The sequence below is a fragment of the Eleginops maclovinus genome, chromosome 20 (genome assembly GCF_036324505.1).
Source record: "Eleginops maclovinus isolate JMC-PN-2008 ecotype Puerto Natales chromosome 20, JC_Emac_rtc_rv5, whole genome shotgun sequence".
NCBI classification, from domain to species: Eukaryota; Metazoa; Chordata; class Actinopteri; order Perciformes; family Eleginopidae; genus Eleginops; species Eleginops maclovinus.
Window position 1 is genome coordinate 26,436,827 of NC_086368.1, and position 19,671 is coordinate 26,456,497.

General features: G+C 38.4%; 1 protein-coding gene across 9 annotated transcripts in view; it reads right to left on the bottom strand.

Moving 5' to 3' along the window:
• The window catches only part of foxp1b (forkhead box P1b), a 187,828-nt gene extending 172,809 nt beyond the window's left edge, over window positions 1-15,019 (bottom strand). For 4 of the 9 annotated variants that reach the window (XM_063910565.1, XM_063910564.1, XM_063910563.1 and 1 more), the window contains exon 1: window positions 14,578-14,724. The gene's annotated coding sequence lies outside the window, so the exon portion shown is untranslated. Of the gene's footprint in view, window positions 1-7,203; window positions 7,355-14,577; window positions 14,729-14,793 lie in introns of those variants that run through there. The other 5 variants (XM_063910560.1, XM_063910559.1, XM_063910570.1 and 2 more) reach the window with 5 other exon arrangements.
• Window positions 15,020-19,671: the final 4,652 nt, after the last annotated feature.

A 19,671-nucleotide genomic window follows, 5' to 3' on the forward strand; every position in this document is an offset into this window, starting at 1 on the left:
TGGATCCTCTTACACTCCCTGATCATGTCTTAATTAGACAATATATGCTCCCTAGGCCCGCAATTGTTTTTTTGGCTGATCATTTGACGGATGATCAGAAGGGAAACAAGGCGATCGACACCTCTGCCAGTGGTGTTGCAGATTATGGCTGCCCTGAGATTCTATGCCTCGGGGTCTTTTCAAACGGTGGTGGCCCTGAGGGAGATATCCCAGGCCTAGTCCCTGCCCCATGTAATTCTGGCATTAGAGTGAGACAAGACCTCATAAGGACATACACATAATAAACAACACGTGAAAACCTATGTGAAGAATTCATATTTTCTTATGTTTTCAAAACTCTCTCTTTTTTTTTAAATCAAACTTTGCTCTGGCAAGATGTAGCTTCTCCGTCTCAGTGAGCAGCTTCTCCCTCTCCACCTGCAGGAGCTGCTCTTGGACATGCCTCAGCATTTTGGTCTTGTGTAAAAGCTATCCTCCATTTTTAGTTAACCGTTAAAAACGTTGTAGTCACGCGAGTGATCTTAAGTTCCAAATCTAAGAACGTCTCAAGTGAGAAAACTAAGAAGTTCCAAGACATACGACAATTCTTAAGAAAAAAATGGTGAATAGTGTTTAAGAACATTCTTTTTGTCTTAAGAATTTACTCATGTTTTATCTTAAGAGCACTTTTGTGAATCCGGCCCCTGTCGGGTTTTTGTTCAACTTAAGATACTGTGAACGCCTTTCGGTTTAATTACTAGATTCTGAAGATTGCAGAAAGAAATGGCATTGTTTGTTTGATTAATTCTCAAAGCACTCCCCCTTAAATAGCAGAGGAATAATATCTACTTTAATAGTATTTTTATTGACTTTTATGCATTTTTAATTGTTTTTTTAATTTATTTATTTTTACATTAATTATTGTAATACTTTATTTGTATTTACTTTTTATTTATTTATTTGTATTTACTTTTTATTTATTTATTTGTATTTACTTTTTATTTATTTATTTGTATTTAATTATTTATGCAAAATTAATTCCATTTAATTTTCCTGTGGAATTAATGTCATTTTGATATGTTTATGGATTTTCAAGGGAGGGATGGAGGGAGATGGGTGGCTTAAAGGGAGGGTTAGTTCATTTGGGGAAAATATGTCAAATGGAAAGAAAAACAGTTTCAATTGTAACACTGTGTGATTGTATATGTCGTTCAAAAAAAAGGAATCACGTTGTTGAACGACATATTACTCCAGGGGCAAAGCTCATCACTTGTCTCCCTGGCTCTTTTCTGAAGAATCAAGAAGCCCGACATTAGCAAAGGAATCTCTCTCCCCCATCTCCCTATCCCGCCCTCCTCATTAACGGGGCTCTTTTCCAATCCTTTTTTGGACCCCTGAGATACAACCTTCCCGAAGTACTCAGCAAAGTGACACGACATTAACCCGTTTGCACACGCCGAGTGCGAAAGCAACAGGCTCAACCGGCTGACCCATTGCTTGTTGTGGCATTATTCCCCAGGACCGTTTTGTATCCAAGTGGGCATCATGCGAATACCATCTGGGTACCACTTAGTTAAAGCTGGCAGAAGTCCCGTGGCAGCCAGCCTGGCAATGAGGAGAAGGGAATAAATTGCATCATTTACTTAACATGCATTTACCGTTGTGCCCGTTAAAAGCCCATGACTAAATCGTTTATTGTTTTCATGGGTTCTCCTGTTCAGCCAAATTGCATTGAGCATGCGACAAACAAAACGGCTGATAGAGGAGATACCGGGATGTAAACCACATGAAATCGCATTTACCCCCAAGTATATTAACAGCTCTCAATCCATTTACACCAAAGAACAGTCTCCCCCTGCACAAAACCCATAAACAGACAATAAACACATTGTAATTATAATGCCAACTCTTTAATTACGTGTGTCATTTGGGGATGGTCGAGCTCGCTAATTGTCAGAGTGATGTGAAAGGATTGGGGGGGGGGGGGGGGGGGGTGAGGAAAAAGAAGGAGATCAAGCCTCAGGCCCAATGAGAAGCATATTCCCCGCTCTCCAAGCGCGTTAGAAGGCAGAAAATTCAATTGGCACGGTTCCAAAGAAGAGCAGTCCAAACAGTCTTAATCAGCGGGGACAAACTCCATGCAAATCATTTACATTAGCACAAGAGGAGAGAAATATCGGAGGTTTTACATCATTTTCCTCCTGTAAATCTCACTGCCGATATAGAAGAGGTTCAGTTTAGTTCTTCAGGCATACAAGGAAAAAGGACTCTTATTTCGTTGGAGTCAAAGCATGTGAGACATTTCACCTGATTATGTCATTATTATTCTATGGCAATTCTCTTTTATTTTCCATAGCAGAAACCAATTAAATTACAGGACAGAAACAGTGTGGATGACACGCTTTAATCCCATTAAATTGCCAGTAAACAGAACATGTATGCAGAATATTAAACAAACAAAATGCCACCATAGATGCCTGTCGGAAGTATACATTACATTTGTTGGAAAATAGATCCTCCACAATTATAGCTTGTCATCTTTCTACTGTTTTAGATGTATACTCATTTTAAATAGACCTACTAGCCATTCCATGACAAAATAAGTAGCCGTATAACTTCGATTTTACTGAAAACTCCAAGCAAATAAAAAGATATTTAGTGCCGGTGAAGAACACATAATTTGAAACGGCTGCAAGTCAAAAATAAGCCGTGTAGGAAAAATAAAAAAACGATTTGAACTTAAGAAGAACCTCTTACTTGGAGCAGTTTTGGAGAACATGTAAGTTACTGTAGAGTGTTTTGTTTTAAACAGAGTTGAATTTTTTTTTAAGTTGCTATGGAAAAAGAAATCAGTATCGGGTGGAACGGGAATCTGCAAGTTAGACTTCTAAAAGACAAATGTAATCAGCCAAGAGAAATTCAATTGGTGCATCTTTAATATACATTTTGGAATCTAAAATCTGATCCATGCAAAGTACATTTAGCCAATAATTCAACAAAAGAAAGGTAATCTGTGAGATCAGATAACAAAGCAAATGCAAAAACAATTTGCAGAAAGTTTTAACCAAAACCAACTAGCAACATCAATGTATTTTGGAAATGGATAGGGCTTCCACACACACTAAATGATTCCAAAGGGCCGTGGACCATCAATATATAATGCAGAATGATCCCCTATGATTGAAAGTGATTCCCTCCCTACATATGAAGTGTTACACCGGTTAGCAACAGCATTATCTGTTCAGACAAGAAGTTGTTTTTCCAAGTCTGTCAGTGGTCACGTGACATGGAAAACCGTTGCTTATTTATGGATCAGAGTCCAAACAAGAAGTGAGTGGCCTCGAAAAAGCCGTACAATATTAACATATACAGTAAATGGCCTGGGCTTGTGGCGGACAAAGATCACAGAGTGAATTATTGAAACCGCCATAAGTACAGTGCACCCTGAAAACACTCTGCAGGATGACATCTCCCGGATGAATCATCAGCCGAGCAATGAGAAATGTCAGTTAGGCAGTGAGAAACTGTCTCTGCCATTGTTTACTTATTGACTGGCACTATGTGGTTGGCGCTGATGAGAACAACACATACACACACACACACACACACACACACACACACACACACACAGCCTCCAATGGCATGATCTCACTTGGTGGAAAAAGAGCTGTCACTGCGAGCTCTGGTAGGAGGGTGTGGCGTCACAATCAATGAAGGTGGAGGGACTTAAACAGAAACAAAAACAAATCTATTATTGGTCCCACGGCATGAAATCATGCATTAGCTAAGCTCTGAGGCAGTCCATCCAACTCCACTATTCACTGCTCACCTCCACCATTGCTGTGTGTGTGTGTGTGTGTGAACTGAACACAAAGTCTTTTAACACAGCACTGCTATTGATAAAAGAGATCAGAGTGGAAGGATACTGAATTTTCATCCACCATCCATTTCTTTTTCTAATGCAGCCATTAGGCTCTAAAAAAGAGACCGCTCATCTATTCATTTTACGGGGAATTTGCAAAAAAAAAAAGATGACACTGCAAGAGGGTTGGTCGGAGTGATTAAAATTATTTGAATTAGCCCTTCAATCAGCGCGTACGATTGTGTATGAAGTACACAGAAATGCACTCAAAATGCTGGCTTGAAATCCTCTCTGGACTGCATGAAAAGATTGATTCTCTCATTTATAACTGCGAGTTTGTTCTGGGCGCGAGGAATTGATTGGTCAACACATTAAAAGCTTGTACATCATGCACTCCATATACACGACATGAAAAGGCTTTTAGAAAAATACCCAATAACTCAGGACAGCTGATTGCTTAAACCACACCGTATTCACAGCGTTTACAACAGGTGCAGTAAATCTCCAACAAAAGGCTGTAAACAGTAAATAGTAAATGGTTAACGGGAGCGAGCCAGGAGGGAAGACACTCTGGGACATGTGTGGGTAAAGCAGAAGGCACTGAAAACTGAAAAGGTAAACTAAAATCTAAAAAAGGTAATACATTTCTTTGGGAAATTTGGGTTGATATCGTACAAAATCCCTTTATTTGATGCAACCAATTCATAATGCTGCCACAGGTTAATCTGCACAACTGATATAGTTACAGAGCACACAAAAAAATAAAAAAGCGGTAAAATGTTTGCAAAAGAAATACAAAATATTATAATGATAAATAAATAAATGGTAAAGAAAATAATCAACATTAATGAAAAGGTTATAATTAACAGATAATGGATAAATCAATCATTACAAAGCAACATATTTCTCCTTATGGTACCAATTTTTCCAACCTGTAAAGAAAGGAACTTGATTTCCAATATTACTTGTTGTGTTTTTCAATCCATATATTTAATTTACAATATCTTTTCCATTTAGAGTTTCTCAGGTGATCCTCTTACTAAATTCCTTCTATTTTGTTTCATTATTACTAGATGTACGTAAGATGTCTTCTACTTGATCTTGTCTTTTTCCTAGTAGTCAGATGACAGGTGGCGTTTTTATTTAGAAACGTACCAAAAACGTGTTGACAGTTCTCTTATAAATATGAATATTTCCCAGAACCCGCTTATAGCTTACATGATCAAAATATATGACGATGTTTTGCCTTCAGCTCACCTCACCGCATTCTCTCTGCCTATTCAAATCGATGCTACAGAATTAAGTTATTTCTCACGCTTTTTAGAGTTCCAGGAAGAAAGTTTCAGTTCCAGTTCAGAGCCTCTCTCTGGCTCTCCCACTCTCTCTTGTTCTCTTTATCTTGGTCTTTTTTTAGACCGGCTGGTGGACCCTAAGATAGATGTCTTGTAAGCCACAATAACATTAAACAGAATTTCCATCCCTTATATAAACGTGCGTCCATTCATAAGAACGCAGTGTTTTCCGGGTCATGAAGCTAAGTCAGAGTTAACTCGTTCAGTTCGACTGCTTCAGGTTTATAAGAGAGACATGCAAAATGCGTTTCTGCTCTTGCTCATCACTGAAGTGTATACCACGTCTAGTTTCTGCCTTTCCTATTACACACAAAGTGTCTACTATAGCCTTTCAAACTTTAAGAGGAATGGACAACGTGATTTTGATTATTCGTGCAGCTATGATGTATTCAGTGGCAAATCACTGAAGTTTTGGGTTAGTGTGTTTAAATGTTTTCTCTAAATGAATGGAAAATCGCTACACTCGTATAGCTAATGGTTTTTGGTGAAAGAGAGTTGTGTAATTTGATCTATTGAGTTATCCTTGACGGTCTAAATAAGCCGTTGAATGTGTCGCTTTTTGGCAGAAATAAAGGGTCTGAAAAGCTGTGAAATCTAACTTTTTTGAGACCGATCATGACCAATAAAGTGATGGCAGGCAAATAAAGTCTAAATATCAACACTTGTTATTTATGTGAAACATTCAAACTTCATGACTGTGGGGAAAGTTTGCTATAACACATTTTCTTTAAAAAAAGAATACCCTATCCCTTACTTCACAAGACTTCCCACTGACATTATTTAAAGCCAAATTATATCGAAAGATCTGCTACTGACTCACCACCCAGACCAGAGCTATGAACTAAAGTGCTTCTGTAATCAACAGTGACCAAGTCTAGTCAGCACATGCAGAAAATGGTGAGCCACATTACCTGCTTCAACACATAATCCCATCCCAGGATAATCTATTGGCCGACGTGATAAACAAAAAAATAACCATCCTCGACTGAGTGGTTTGGGACTGGAGCCCCACCCTGTTTACAACACTGAGAACAAAAACAAACTCCCTCCAAGGAGCCCGGGCAAATGCAAGTCACACACTGCAAGCATTACAGGCAAACAACAACAACTACGAGTGAGGATCTACAGGGAGAGCACAGCTATCAAACAACAAGGTGTGTGTCTCTGAGAGGCGGGAGAAAGTGTCTGCAGGCGGGAGGAGGAGGGGGAGAGAAAAGGAGAGTTTGAACTCATTCAATATCAATATACATAGAGTAAAAGCACAAGACAACACATTCAGTTAAAGCAGGAGGGGAGAAAGCTTAGCTCATAACTAAATAATAATAATAATAATAATAAGCCTCCTGTGAGTTATAACTGACATTGCTTTTGGTCAGACCTTCAATTTTATGGTGAATTAATGCACTTTTGTATAAGAAAATTAGAAGAAAATACAGATGTTAAGTCTCACGGTAAGTATAAACAATGTCATGTGCAGGGGCTGAAATAATAATACCAGAAAGTGGGAAAAAAGGAGAAATAATACGCCATACAGATCCCAGTGCAATCATCTTTAAAAAGCATCAAAAGTCTGTTTTTATCCAAGAAATACTAAATATTATTTATAACTGAAGTAACAAAAGACAATAGACTCAACAGTGTGTGTGTGATCTGTTAGTAAAATATTCCTAGTCTTAGATTTGAGGTTGAGAGAAAGTCAGAGTTGGATCTAATTCAATATCAATATAAAGTCAAAGTACAAGAAAACAAAGTGAGTTGCTGAAGCTTTAAAAAAAATAACTCTCCGGTGAGACGCCAATTACATCGTTGTTGGTCAGACCCTTAAATCTTACGGTGAAATAAGCGAAAAACTTTAAGGTAAATGAGTTTCAAAAAGGAGAAACAAACTGTTGTTTAAATGACAAAATGAAAGTCCACATGTTGTGCAGTAAAACATTCCTAAACTTTGATTTGAGGCTGAGAATTGAAAGTGGAATTGAGCGGCAAACAAAGTCAAACAACCCCCCACACCTCCACAGTCTCAGGTCAACTGAATCATCAGGAGTCGGGGAAGATACCGTCACCACCTTCCACGAATAGCTCGCGAAAACCACATCAGTGTGACTTCACCGTGGCAGAGCTGGCAGCTGGAGAACACTCTCGCTCAATATCCAGGGGGACTCTGAATGAAGAGGTAATGAATCTCAGTTAACAAGGCCATTATCAGTGAAGGAACTACATCATCAGGAGGGACTCCAAATCCTCCAGGCCCTTACACACACTGGCCTTTTATTGTCGCTATTAACGGCTCAGGTATAACCAAAAAGAAAAAGATAAAAGTATCACGCTTTTGATCTGGTGCCGTACATCACCACGGTAAACAATGAGGCTGTACGAGGGGACACGGGGCCCAATTAGCCATCTCGACTGTCAAGTATTTAAACAGCGTGCTAGGATGATAGCGGTAACCTGCATACTTTCATCTGTGCTCCACACTCATCAGCGTGCTAGCACCTACCGCTGCTGCACTGCATCCTGGGTAATTACCGCTTCCCAATTACCACCCAGCTTGGTAAATATATATCAAATAAACAAGCAACAAACCGTCAATTAGGAGCACCCTTTCATAATGGGGGGTCCGAAATGATGTTTTTAGCACGTGCCGACGGAAGCAGGAGCACACCACTTCAAAGCGGAGTCGTAGAGTAGCGGTTAAGAGTACAGCTCAACAACGGTTTGTAAAGTACTAATGCTTTTGGGGCAATTATTTTATGTGTCTAAGAGCAACCTATCCGGGTACTTTCCCTCTACGTCATCGCCCCTCTCCTTCTGGGGTGAAAACAATTGAAGTCATTTGACTGAGGTTTTTCACCAATCACATCAAAAAATGACAAAAAAAAGAGCATTTCTTTGTCTTCGAGGAGCCCAATAACGAGGGTCAGACAGGTAAACAATTACATAGTGTCATTGGAGATCAATGATCAGTCTCGATTCATGGTTAAATTAAAAGCTACAGGAGGATTGATGTCCGTTCAGTCTGCCAGTAGACACGTGTCAGGCAGCAGCCCAACATTTAAACTAGTTTTTCTATCAATAAAAATGGGATTTCCTTGGCGTGTTAGTGCTTTATATTTGAATGCAGCTTCTGCTCTGATGATTGACGTTACCTCAGTAGCATCACCCGGGCAGTGACGTAGCGCTGCTCTGATCTAATGCGGCGGAGGGATGACGTGGTTTGGTAGACCAACCAGCAAGTTAGCCTCACAAGGGGGTGACGAGACGGAAAACAATGGGATTTTTCCGTAGGATTTTGGAATATAGCAGGAAAATAAACAGTGGTAAACACAGGAGCCAGTGGTGGTTAAAGACCAGTGTTTCTTTTTCTGTCATTTCCCTTTCACATTAACACAGTAAACGTTGTCGGTGTTCTTGTGTTACCATTGAAACAGAATGTTGGGAGCAACTGTTTCCAACGGTTTATTTTGTTGAGTTTTTAGCCGGGTTAATAAACCTTACAGACGTTATGGATAATAAAGGTTCTGGTCTTAATTTTCTCACAACTTCTACATGTGTGTGAAACTCTAATGTGCTATTAAGCAGGATAATCACTGAGCAACGTAAATAGGTTACACTTTAAAAAAACGGTCACATGACTTCAAATCACCACCGCTAAGTAAAGGTCACTATTGTTCAGTGTGTTGATGTTTAGTAATCTGACTGATTATTAAACTTCATCGCTGGGCTTTTGACTAATGTGATTCATGTCGGAGAACATAAAGACAAACGGTTCAGCTTGTGTTAACCACAGACCTTTTTCCCGGCTTTCAACAAAAAACCAGTTCAGAAAAACGTGTTGCATGCTAACTCATTCCTGCACCACTCTATTAGGGGTGTTTAAGTTGACGATAGGGCAAAATATACAACATGGAAGCAGCGCCAAACCACAGCGAAGAGTTAAAAGCATAACAGGGCCTTTTTTCTTCCCAGACGAGTGAAGAGGGGACAGTAACATTGTTGAATTCAAAAGGCGAGGAGAACAGCTGCAGAAACAGTCTGTCAACAAAATTTGCATTGCTGCTCTCTCCTCATCTCCATTACTCTCTCCTGTCTCTCCTCGAGCCCACGGAGCTGCCGGCTTAGATCTGAGTACTCTGATGGCTTATCACACAGCGAGCAGCAGGCTAAGCCGGAGTGATGCGCCCGAAAGACATGATCAAAGCGCACCAACTTTTCCAGCCGACAATGATGATGGAAGAGCAGGCCCTGCCATGTTATGTTTCTTATTAGAGCTGCGACTGCCAACTGAAAACACAGCCAAGGAGTCAAGGATGAGGCCCTTACAGACGTGCTACCGTAACCTTACTCTGCATTACGCTGCTACTGCAGTTAACGGGGTTTAAGTGGTAGAATGTGACATTTCCACATTAGTCAGTTTCAGTTGTGCTGCTCTCTTTCTCATGTTGACATAACGAGAGCTGCAACGATAAGAAGGCTTTGAGTGTTTCCTGCTTTTATATCATATTCAAGACAATATCTTGGGTGTTTTGACAGAAAAAACAAGACTTGGAGAAAATGGGACGGATTTCTCACTATTTTCTGACATTTTACAAACCAACAATCAATTGAGAGAATATTCGCCATACTATTCCATTTTAAAAATAATAGTTACCTTTAGCTTTCATAATGTCTTAACCTACTGTATAACGAGCTGGATAATTAAAGCTCGATAATTAAAGCTTTTGATGTCCAGCTTTAAAGTTTCCCCTTTTTGGATAGGACTTAATATTTGAGCAATTTGGTCAAGTAAATATTTGTACATTTCCTGGAGCAGTCTGTTACAGATAGGTAATATAAGAAGCCACAATAGCTGTACAAATGTTCACCAAAAAAACCTGAAAGGTCATAAACAGACAACTATTAAGCCGAGTGAAGTCAATTCTGGAAACCACTGTACAAAAATAACATACATATATGTTATTTTTTTAGTTTTTACTTTATAAAACACAACTAAAGTGTTCTTAAAAAACTCTTAAAGGTCACAGTGTCGATATCACACATCCCAGTATAAGGTCCTCTTTTCAAAAATGAACAAGTTGAGGAATAATCTAATTCCCATGTATGCTGCAACAGAAATGTGCATTATTTGTTCTTCCCATGACAACATCTCTTATAGAAAACTGTAATGACGGACCAAAACAATTAATTGTTGTTATTAAGAGGATCTTCATTACTTGAGCTGTGTACATTTTAAAGGCCAAAAAAGCAACAGACGTCTTTTTGAAAGGAAGATTTGTAGTTGTTTGAACTTTTGTAAATACTGTGAGTTAAAACAACACTGGCAAAATAAACCAATCCACTTTAAGAGTAATAACATCACCCTCTCTATGTAAACTTTCATCAAATTCTCTAAAAACCACATCATCCATCAGGTCCTCAGAGCCACATCATAAACACACACACTTACAAACAGAGAGAGCGGACAGCTGATAGAAACAGGTGCTCAGGTTTCGCCTGGCAGCTGAGCACAGCTTGTAGCATATGGCTGAGCCCTGAATGTCTGCAGGAAATGTTGGTAGCTTACCTGTTTCAGTCCCAAAACAGACAAGTGTTGTGTGCTATTAAAGCAGATCTGATTTTAAAAGGCGTTGCTTTCTAAAAGGCTCTTGTATGTATTTATTAAAAATGGGAACAGTGTGCCTTTGGTGACACGGAAAGGGGTTGGATAAAGAAAGCAAAAGTAAGGGTTAGGGGTTGTAGAAGAAACTTGAAGAGGTTTCACTGCACTCTCCAGAACTGAAAACCACACAACACAACACTGCAGAGCAAACTTCCTTTAATTATTCATCCATCTGTTCCAGTACTTCAAAATAACAACACGTCTGAAATATCTGAAACAAACTTACACCAACAAGACAAAACTAAATATACAGGATACTTCTATTCGGCCTGACTTGATAATTAAGTTATCAGATTATGGTATGTGGTCACGATCACACCACACTGATTTACTCTACGACGTATGGAAAGAGCCATGCTAACTTTGATGTCACTGATTTATTTTACGGTATACGGACCTGACATGACATGGATAAGTTTTACGTTCACAACACATCTTACCGTATTGGATGTGACATTGATATTTTGTTTTTAAAAATCACGATATTTGGACATGACGTCTTTCATTTTTTACATTAACAACTTATCTAAAAATACATGGACATGACCAAGATAAGTTTCACGTTATGATTTATGGTACGATATATGTAAATGACATGGCTAATTTTCCATTTACAACATAAATCAGATATATTTTACTATATTATACTTGTCGGAGGATATTTTGATATGACCTCTTAACTTTTTCGGTGAACATCTTTTCGGTGAACATCTTTTCGTACAATATTAGGCCATGACCTTTGTACATTTTACGTTTAAGATATTTTGTACGACAAATGGACAATTTTTACGTTAATATATCTTACCATACGCTACTAAATTTGACCTTATTGACTTACAATACAAATACAATATATGAAGACATGTAGTTTGTACATTAACAATCGTAACACAATATTAAATGACTTTGATCATTTTTACTTTATTGACTAACAGTACGATATATTGATGTGACGTCAAACATTTTTGCACTTATCTTTTTATAAAGGGCTTAAAATGGTCTTAAATTGACCCTCATTTCCAATCCATCTTAACAACCCCAACTTTGATATTTTCCAACAATTGACACAATCTGTTTGCCATTGATGCACTGCATTCCTGATACAGCAGAAAATACATTTTGTATTTGCATGAAAAAGAAGGACATCGTTGTCAGCATCACCTCCCTTTACTGAGGACAGATGACACCAGAACCTAGTTATTAATGGCTGCATGAGTTAATGGCCGTCCTGAGCATTTTACCGTCTCCATAGAGACTGAGAATCAGACCTGTCCACTATCGGACCAAAAGCCAAGCCGGTGCCCGAGACACACTAACCTTAACCCTGGAAATACTGTTCTGCTTCCCTGTTGTTAGCACTTTCATTCACTTAATACAGCTCTAATCAGCATGCTGCAATCATATTCTTATTGCGAGTAATCTTCCCCTTTGTCTGTGTGAATCAAACATGCAAAACTCACATGACAAATTCATTTACCAGAAAAATCCCTTTATTCATCTGTCACTCGCTTTGTGCAAAAAGTGTCTCAAGCTGAACTGTTTCGAGGGCGTCTTGTATGCGAAATCAAATGAGGGGTGAAGCCGGAAAAATGTATCTGAAAGAAACAGTAAGTAGCAAAAACGCAGAACCTTATTCCCACACTGGACCGAAAATAACTCTCCTTATCATTCAGCTGAAAGAGAGGGGTGCACAGTCAGTCTACAGCCCGGCCTCTGTGCCCAGCACAGGGTATTTCAATGTGTGTCCACAAATACTGAGCCGTCAGATGAAAGAGAGGGCCGCTCCACTCTGGGATGGGAGTCCTCACGCTGAATGCATGAGCAACTGATTACTTTCTTACTGGTTGAACCTCGGCTCTCTACAAAAGAGCCTGAAGTGGCGAAACTAGAAACAAGGGCTTTCCAAATAATAAAAAAATCCCAGATTGGTGCGTTGAGGATCTTGCGTCATTACGATGCATACAGCTGCTCTTCCTCAAATTTCAAACATTTTTTTTTTAGTTGCCCCCCTGCCAACTCAATGTATTCAGTCATAGTATGCAGCAGATGAAAGTAGAAGCAAACACAGGGCAGAGGGGACAGTTTTTCTCAGCAGAATGTCAGTATGTAACAGGCCGAGAAAAAAGTTGCAAAGAAAGTTCATTCTGTGTTTTAAAACCTGGGTCAGCATTTGCGAAGGTCCATTTCTGCATAAGTGAGCACACAAACCCCGGTGCCTGTTCAAATAGTCTGCAGCTCTCTCTCAGGCAGCTCATGACAACAGCCCAGCAGCAGCACTGTTTGATCTCCAATGTTTTCCTTAATCTGGGTTGTCAAGGTTCGCTTGTTGGAGGCTGTTTACTTTACTTCTCCTACAAAAAAGTTTTTTTTTTTTTCCCCTCAGACAATGACTAATCCAAAGACCAAGAAGGAGGGGAGCCCTGCCAGCAATAGTTGTTAAAGCTGCAGTTTCCCTTTTGTAAAAATTTCACATGGTTCTAGTCCAGCTGCAGACTAAACTGTAAAAGAAAATATTAGGGTAATTCTTGAGTGTATGCCGTTCGCTCTAAATATAAAATAATCTGCTTTAAAAAACACATTTCTGCCCAATTCTGTCTTTACAAACTAACAAATCCACATGGATTAAATACACAAGAAATGTTTTAATATTACGTATGAATACATGTATAGGCTGCACAGTAAAATTCATTACCAAAGGGTCGTTAATTGTCTGGAATACACTTGTTTAAAATATATATAAAACTGGAATTAGATATAAATACTTTAAATCTACGTGTATGTGATTTGTACTGTATTTCTACAGGCTAATTATTTTTCTAAGTACATTCCTTAAGACAATGCATCAGGATAACAATGACAATTTCACAAACACACTATATCAATAACACTTCATTGTTAATTTGACAAAAAAGCAACTCTATTTTTCAGAAGTGACAATAAAGTGCTGAGCCCATTAACATTTAACAACAATGACCAACTTTAAAACACACTGGGATTGACCTAGGGTAATAAACAGTTTACTTGTATATCAGTACAGTGGAATAAAGCTACGTTAATTACTTGAAATGTTGAATTTCCAGCTATAATGCATTATTTAAATCCTTTGTATTAAGCTGATGACAAGTTGACTAGAAGGGAATATCCGCTATTAAAGCAGCACTGCACTCACACACTGAAACAACAGCCTGTCACAACGCTAAAGCCGAACAGACAAATAAACTGTGTCTGTTTAGTAAAACTATAGAACACATATTAAAACTATTGTTTCGCGTAGCAGCAATGCCTGTGTCCGCTGTTTCGGAGTTTGGAGGACAGCTAACACGTGGGGGAAAAGCTCCCTCTCTGGTGTTACTCCAAAGAAATCACGGCACTCAAACTTCCCTTTACCCCGTTTAAACTTACACAACTTTTCACAGGTAGCGTTACAATTATCACTTTATTAACCAACTACGGGTTATAAAGGTGCATTTCCTCCGGGGGGGGGGGGGGCTTTTCATAGCATGAACTAAGTTGCAACTTTGTAAAAAGAAAAGTAAAGGACAACAACTCTCCAAAAACTACACTAAACAGCACTACCAGGCAGCCCACATGCTATTAATACAGGTGTTTCTTTATGTGTTCATTGTAAAATATTGTAGCTAAAAGCTAAACTCCGTGTGTGCGTTTGCTAAGCAGGTATTTAGACACGATACAGCAAATGTTAACAGTAGGATAATAGTGAAACTTACCCGAATGGCTTTTTTTTTACAGCAGCTAACAGGCAGGGTACCGTTTCGCCAGTATGAGATAACGCGTGCAACAAATCATACCGTAAACACCAACAATATCACTCCGCCCGCCTTTGGTTTGTTGGTGTCGGTGCGTCGGAGGTGAGGAGGGAGGGTGGGGGGGGGACTAACTAACTCACTAACTTAACTACAAGGAGAAAAGAGATATCATCTTACCGAGGGCGTCGAAGAAGAGCAACAAAATGTGGAGTTTCACACTCGCCGACTCGCTTCCCTCTGCCTCGTGCACAGAAAAAGGCACTAGCTCCTCTGTTTCTTAATGTTCATATTAGATGTTTTAACACGCCGAGCGAAGAAGGAGGTAAAAAAAAAAGAAAAGAAGCAAGCATCGCGGATTTGGATGTTGTTGTTTTGATGTTCCAAGTCCGTGACGTCATATCCACCTGCTGTAAACAACGATCATTGCATCGCGGATCCTTCATAAGAAACATCACACAAGTACAATTCAGCAGCACTTAGTAGGCTCCTTTCTATGGGGAAATGTAATGATATGCATTAGTTTTAGCTCAAAGTGTGACAGGAGAGAGGGGGCTGTCAGAAAAGCTAAAATGTCTAAAGCTGACTAATTACAACTGAGGCAGAATTAACTTATTATTATTTCAGAAAATGTCTTCTTTTTTTTAAAATCTGAGGTTCATCATAACTGTTCCAAAGCCTCACTGCAGAAATATGAAATGATTTGACATAATTACCAAAGATGTTTTAATCTCATCTGTGAGAAGTTTTAAACTATAATGGCTTCAAACAGGGCAGTGTTTATCACCAGAGTGCAGTTTTATGTGGTTTACAATCTGTCATGTGGGCCAATTCTTCATAATATGTTCAAGGTGGCATGCATCTTTTGCAACAAAGTTATTAAGAATCACCGCTTGACATATTTTTGTTGTGGTTGAAAAGTTGCAAGCACTCCCAAATAGTCTTTCCTCAGCATGACTGTCACAAGATGTGCAGAAAAAAACCTGATGACAGTAATTAAACATCTTTGTAACTTGGCCCTGAAGACGAGAATTACCACCTCAACAGTCCAGTTAACACTCATTGTAAAGCAACATTAATTTAACCTGAAGAGAAAATATTTTAAGTCGTTTTTTGTCCTTGGTCAAGGTCTTGAAGAGCACAGCTCATTTCGCTTTAAATGATTTTACATTTATCATGGCTGCATCTGGAAGTGCTGCTGCTGATCGCTCTCAGGGAGCCTGTTTGTGAGTAGAGAGCGCCACCCTCTGACCGTGCACAGACACGGGAAATATTTTATATTTCCCAACCATGTGTATTATACACATTTTAAATACTTGTTTTTGGTGTAATACAATTTGCACATTTTTCGTAACCTATTTTTATATTTTCATTCTATTTTATTTTATTATTACACATTTTTTTCTTACCCTATATTTGTATTTCTATTTATTTAATTGATATCTTCTTATGGCACATTTTTACTTAACATATTTTTTTAATATTTATATTTAATTGTGTTACGTTCTTCTTCCTTAAGTTCATATAAATATTTTACTCTATTTACATTTATTTGACTTTTTGTTCTGATTTATTTTCTATTTGAGATGTTTGTTTATTTTCCACTCTTTTTATTTCCACATTATGTTCAACTCTTACATGCTGCTGTGAAAAATATCCCAAATTCAGATCAATAAAGTCAATCTTATCTTATTTTATTTAATTGTTTATATTTCTTTTTAAATTCTTAAATGGAGTAACAGTCCTGAAACCTAATTTCCATCAAAGATAAACCCAGAATGAATTCTTAGGCTACATACCTCAGCTGAGACCTGTTATTACATTCATTTAAATCATTTATTTAGGAAAGTGAAAAGTACAATCATAAGACATAATGGAGACAGATGTGAAATAAACTGATAAGCTCCATGAAGCTTTACAGAGTATATTTATCAAAATATGTTACGAACACATCTAGAATTAGAGACAGTTCATGTATGATACAGAACATTTACAAGCTAAATATCTCCAAACACTAACCAAATACCCAAAACTAATCCAGCCCTGACACTAAAAGGTCAGAAAACATACTTTTTATGAGTCTTGAAAAGGAAAACACAACATAACGAACACAGACACAGTAAAGGAAAATAATTGTACACATTTAATACATTTCAGAGTAGTGTGTGTTTAAAGAGATTTAGATTCAAATCTTAAAAAGTAATGCTCTGAAACGTTTTTATAGCATCCTTTGGGCCAATAGGAGGAATCGTTTCAGAGGGCCAATCAATAAACAAGCCTCGGAGTGTCAATCAGAGGGCTCCTTTCAACCGGCGAATTACAGGGCTCATTTCTCCCAGCCAATCAGAGGGCTCTTTCTAACCATTGGGCAAATCTGAGGTTTCATTCCTTTTGGCCAATGAGAGGGCCCCATTTCACCCTTTTGGCCAATCAGAGGACTAATCAGTGGTTTCAATCACTCAATCAGAGGTCTTTCAAACGGCCAATCAAAGGGCTCGACTCACCATTTGGAACAATCGGAGTGCTCTTTCCTTTCGGTCAATCAGAAGGACAGTTTCACACTTGGGTCACTGGAATTGCTCATTTCAGTGGGCCAATCAGAGGGCTCCTTACAACCTTTGGGCCAATCAGAGGACTCGTTTGACCCATAGGGCTATTCTAAGGGCTCTATCTTTGAGTTGCAGGTCTGTACATAATGTGTACATTTGTTGAAACTTGTGTTGTTTTATTGTTTGTTTTCCCCAGCAGTGAAAGCATGTTGACATTCTTCATGAAATGTAATCTCTCATGGTATAACATCACTCCCATTATACTGCTAACAGGATTTGCAGTTTTGCAGTGATTTGTATACTGAGCCCGTCTTTATAGGATTACTGCAGTTTTCAAAAGGTTGTAAACATGATTGTCTGGTGTAATTAATGAGAGAAACTCTCACTCATGATCTGTTTAATTCTTCAGTGGCTCGATCTGCATGTCAATACTGGATCCACAAGCCCAGTGGCGCCCGGCAGCCAATGTGTCTGCCTCTGAATTTATTATCCTGTTTGTCGGTGTGTTGTGTGGATTAAGGCCCTGACTGGATGGAGTGTAGTAACAAATTAATTGAGGATCACTATCAGTTATGTAACAGGCTCTCCACACACACGCGTGCACATAACGAAGTAATTAGCTTTCTGTTAATTAGGTAATTAAGCATCTGAATAGGAGCTCCTCTTGATTTCCAAAGGGGGAAGGATGGCTTTCATACGGTGTTTTTTCCCTGCTGCTGGGGGCTAAACATACAGCATGTAATGAAAGGGAGAAGCTGTGCACGTAATGACCAATAAAGCACACGGGTGAAAGGAGGGGAGACTGAAAGGACACACTTTGTTTCTGCAGTTGTAGGTGTTGGTGTGGTATTACACGGACACGTAAAAGATTCAGAGATTGCAGTGACTTTTCCCAAATATTCATGAGCTATATTTTTAATAAGATTGACATTATTTTCTTTGTTAAAGGACATTTTCTTTAATTATTATTATCATTCTAAAGGAAACATTATTAAATAACAACAGAAACATGTTTTAAAAGTCCATAACTTTCAATAACTGATCTGTAAATGTTATTATTAGTTTTATACATCTTTCCATCTTTGTGGCGCACACCATAGCTAGTGTAGTACGTGTCACGAGTGTGTAAATGAGAACATGGGTCCAGATTGGAAGTGGTTTTTGGGCTTGCTTGAAATTTAAAGTAAACTACATCTATTTAAAAACTAGTTACTCTGCATGTTCTAAGATCTTTGCATTCAAATAGCCAACTGAGAAAAAAGTGTATTGGCATTTTATGTATAGATGCCAATACATTTTAAATGTGTTTGTTGTTGTTTTATTTCTTTATTTGTTAAGATTTGTCTGTACAAAAGTCAAAAATCTGAGAAAAAATTAAATTATGAGAAATACTAAAAATTCTGAAAAAGTCCAAAAATGAGAAAAAGTCCAAATTATGGAAAAAAAATTGAAAAATCTTGAGGAAAAGTCAAAATTCTTAGAAAAGGTCTGGCTGAGGTAAAGATACCAACGTGAATGATGTCAAAAGATCTTCTCCCGAACTAAAATGAACTGCTGACTCGAGATAGATGAGCCCAGAATAGTGAGCTGTCTATGATGTGTATTATTAGGACTGACGTCACCGTCACCTGTAGGTGCCAATCACATCAGGCTCTGAGCAGCGTGATCTTTCCTTTGTTTTCGAGGAATGTCAAATTATAACACTCACATTACAATCAGAATCAGGTTTATTGCCAAGTACATTAACACATACAAGGAATTTGCTTTGGTGTGCGATGGTGCATCACAAAACACAGTTCAAGAACTTAAGCTGTACCAAAAACCAACTATTTCAAATAAAAAAATAGGACAAAAGTTAGAAAGAAAAAGAAAATACTCAAAAAGGTGAGCACAATAAGAACATGACTAGTAACAAATAGGAAGTGTATCATTTAAATTGGCAGAATTTAAATAGAAAAGATGTGCAGTCACAAACTTCCTTTGGTTTTGCATTTATTTGATGCAGTTGATCAACTATGGCAATATCTAAATGTCTTTACAAAAACACAGTTCCAAAAATCAAGTGTCTGTGCAAATGAGGCTTAACTTTTCACGCAAGATTTGAAATGCAGCACAAAGGTCAGGTGTCAGTGTAAATCACAGAGGAACAGGAGCGTTTCTCTAAAGATCAAGCGGATTTTCTGCTGCCAGGATCAGCTGCTCTTTTCCCTTCAGTCATTAGAGAAATATTTCTGGCCTCTGGATGCTCATACTCTCTGTCTGTGGATATGGTTACACGTGTCAGATGATAAGTGTGCTTCTGGTTCATACCAACCTTTTTTTAACCATTCAATTGGCTGATAAAGCGCAGCTCGTTGTGGGCATGGTGGACTCGGAGTGGAAGTGGATGCATTTTACAACCACAGGGCAGACAGACAGTTTAATCTCCCCACTGAAGACATTCACATTGCATATTTCTGACATGTTTAATGATCAAAATATTTTAATATGAATGCTATGGCTTGAGATT